This window comes from Myotis yumanensis, unplaced genomic scaffold (genome assembly GCF_028538775.1).
Source record: "Myotis yumanensis isolate MYYU_CA2020_CCGP unplaced genomic scaffold, mMyoYum1.0.hap1 SCAF_3, whole genome shotgun sequence".
Taxonomy (NCBI): domain Eukaryota; kingdom Metazoa; phylum Chordata; class Mammalia; order Chiroptera; family Vespertilionidae; genus Myotis; species Myotis yumanensis.
In genome coordinates this window covers 125,176,419-125,180,004 of record NW_027223754.1, presented here as the reverse complement: position 1 = coordinate 125,180,004, position 3,586 = coordinate 125,176,419, and the positions used below count along the sequence as shown (strand labels likewise).

General features: G+C 38.8%; 1 pseudogene; it reads right to left on the bottom strand.

Annotated features, from left to right (window-relative positions):
- Nucleotides 1–1,141: 1,141 nt before the first annotated feature.
- Nucleotides 1,142–2,323, bottom strand: LOC139006321 (translocation protein SEC62 pseudogene; annotated as a pseudogene).
- Nucleotides 2,324–3,586: the final 1,263 nt, after the last annotated feature.

Below are 3,586 nucleotides of genomic sequence, written 5' to 3'. Positions count from 1 at the left end.
GACAGTCATTCTGCTGGTTGGTCTAATTAGCATATTAGCTCTTTATTATATAGGATATATATATATATATGTATATATATATATTGCTCTTTATTTTAATTTGATATTTTAGAACAGTAAATTATCTCTTATAGCAGTGCCTCCTGGTCGGGTAATACAGTATCCCACTTGCGCATGAGGAGATTTAAGATAAATCAAAATGAGCAATAAGGCATACAAACAGCTACTTCAAGTCCATTCTTAATTAATAGGATCATTTAAACTCATTCAAATACATGGAATGTTGGCACGAAACTTGAAGCTGCTGTAGACAGATCACAGATGTTCTGTGGGTTATGGAACCTTTCATTTCTCTAAAAACATACCCTTAAATGACCTTAATTTTACAAATGTAACTGTTAAGAAAATGTCTCAATAACAAGGAACAATTAAAAGACAATGTTTGTAAATTACACACAGAACACATTTTACTTTAGGACAAGGAAACGGGAGCAGAGCCATCGCCCTCCAGCAGCGCTGCTCGCTCTGCGGGCGGAGATGGCACCTTTCTCTGAGTCAGGTGTGCAAACCAGTTTGGATTCCCAAGTTGCAAAAGGAGAATTTGTAGCTAAACTAAAAGTGCTGTTGCAGTATTACTGGTTGGCTTGTTTCCACAAAATGCTTTTGAACCCTGTTAACTCAGAATCTTAGAAATTTCCTGGTATAATTTTATAATTGACAGAAGCTTAACTATCAAAAACCATGAGTTTAAACATTTCATCGTAACAAAACTATGAAATGGCTCCATAATTACACATAATCTGAAGTGTTGGTGTTTCATTTTTATCCCTTTTAGTTATTTTTGATTAATCTAACAGTAAAAAACCATATGACTATCAAAAATGCCATTAATCTAAATATCATTGTGGAAAGTGAACCTTTGATAACTAATGAGACCTACTCACTAGTCTGTAAAATTTTCAAATAGATAAAACTGATCAATGGCCTTTGACTGTACCAATAATCATGTTCTGTGGAATGAGGAATGAATAGTCCTCAGATGTCAAATACATTTCAGTCACTGGGTGTGAAGAATGCCACAGACATCCTCTATGCATCATGATGATCAGCCAACATAGAAAATCCAACCTCTTGTGCCTTTTTAGTCCCCAAATTGGGCAGATCGTGATTTTTCATGTGAAGATTTAGTTGTTTCTCCATCATTGTCATCTTCTTCCTCCTCTTCATGATTCCCACCTGTTTGTTGTTCCGGTTTCTCTATTGTGATCATTTCAAAATCATTCCCATTTCCACTACTGTGTGGGATCAGTCATCTTCCCACCTGTCACTCTCTGTGTCAGAACGCCATTCTCCACCTGAGTGGTCTAGTCCATGATTCCTAGCCCTATTGTTTCCTCCTCATCTTCCTTTTCCTCACTGTGACTTTTCCTCAGTGTTGGACTTCTGCTGCTTTTTGGTTTCAGATTTCTCATCTTTCTTTAAGATGAGGCCTGAAGGACACATTGGCGGTCAGATTTGGCAAGAACCAAAAGAGGTGCCTTCCTCCAGTTATGAGCCAAATGACGAGAAATAGAATGCAAGGAGCAACAGCTTGGAGAAGGATGCTGGCCAGAAAACAGCCTGCACTCACACCTTACTCTCATTAAGTGGGTGGCTGCTATGCAAGCAATCTTAAGAACTAATCCCATGACTAAGGTTTTAAAGTGAACTGGGTCATAGATCCTCACAAGTACCTCATTTCCATCCAGAAAAACTTGATCATCATGTGGCTCAAGCTTGAATTTTTTCTTAGTTTCTATCTTTTTGGGAGTTTCTGGAATTTCCTCCTTTTTGGATTCTTCATTTTCACCATCTTTTTTTTTTTCTATTCTTTTCTTTTTCATGTTTGGTTTTTTCATCCTTTAGATTTTCTTTCTTGCTCTTTTAATGTTCTTCCTTTCTACTTTCAGCTCTTCCTTTCCCCTTTTTTATGTCTTTATCATACTTCATTTTCATTATTTTTAGTGCCCAGTGAAAAAAATTTCTCTTTAAAAGTCTGTTGCAGTAGTCAACCACAGAATCCCTTATAAATAAAGCTTCCTCTTCTTTCTCGCTTTGCCCACTTTGAATCCAAAAGGCAATCCACTGCTTTTGAAGCAATAAAATAATCAACCGGGTGACCCATCATATTGGTGGGTTTTGTTGGACAATTGAATTGAAGATACTTGGCTACAAAGTTCTCTTCTTTAGTTGGTTCACCAATTTCCTGAATTCTCTTCTTGTGTCTGAAAAATATATGTTTTAATAAATCATTCCAAGCCTCTGGAAATTGTCCTAAGGGCATAGAGCAAATGGAGAAATATTCATTCAAGAAAATCTACTAAATCCAGGCAAGAACAGTGAGAGTCTGTGGCACTTAAGCCACAACTGTTCCATTACTCTCCCCACCCTCACCCCCACCCTCCCCAGCTCTGCGTACATAAGGAAGCTGTGCCCTGGCTGTGTGGGTGACATGAAAGGGCTCCCTCCCCCCACCCACACCTCCTCTAGGGCTATAATTTCACCCTTAGAGGGGCAGACTGCTGGCATTTTTAACCCTCTCCAGCCCCAGGTAGAAGGGACTCTCTTGCTGTGATGCAGGGCAGAAAGGACCAAGATCCTTCCCTCCCCCAGGCCCCTGCTGGTAGGGCGGAGCTCTGCCCCAGGTGTCCTGGATTTATCAAAGCTCTTTAAGCTGTTACAATTAAGATCTGTGTGTTTTATTGTATCAAGTTTCACCTCAAATTTTTAAATTAGAAGGGAAAAATTTATTTGCAAATTTAAAAAAGATTTTTTTTTAAAATTTGCAGATTTACCTGAGAGAATTTGAGTGTTTAAAATACTGAATCTTTCTAATAAGGAAGCTATTATTCTGTGCAGTACTGCTAATGGCCTCCCAGTATCCACTCTTCCCTTCCTCCTTTGAAACAGCTCTGATTTTCAGCTCAGCATACATTGCCATATAGTATATGAGACTAAATGTCCAGCCTCTCTTGCCCTAAGTATGAGCATGTGACGAAGTTCCGGCTAGTGAGAAGTAGTGAAAGTGTTGAATGGGATCCAAGGACTTGCTTTAAAACAGTGGTTCTCAACCTTCCTAATGCCGCGACCCTTTAATACAGTTCCTCACGTTGTGGTGACCCCCAACCATAAAATTATTTTCGTTGCTACTTCATAACTGTAATTTTGCTACTGTTATGAATCATAATGTAAATATCTGATATGCAAGATGTATTTAGTCGACCCCTGTGAAAGGGTCGTTCGACCCCCAAAGGGGTCACGACCCACAGGTTGAGAACCGCTGCTTTAAAAGATGCTTCCTCAGTTGTGAATGCTCATTTGCCCTTTCTACTATCTGGACATGATGGGTGGAATTCCAGCAGCCCTGTTGGACTGTCAGATGGCTTAAAGATGACAGGACAGAAGTTTAGGGGTTTAGGGTTCTGATGATATTGTTCCTGGTATACTAGCCCTGAACTACTTATTAGGCTTATTTTATGTGAATAAAAACCTCTTTTGTTCAAGTCAATTATGGTTTTGAGTTTTTATATTATATACAAACAAACTT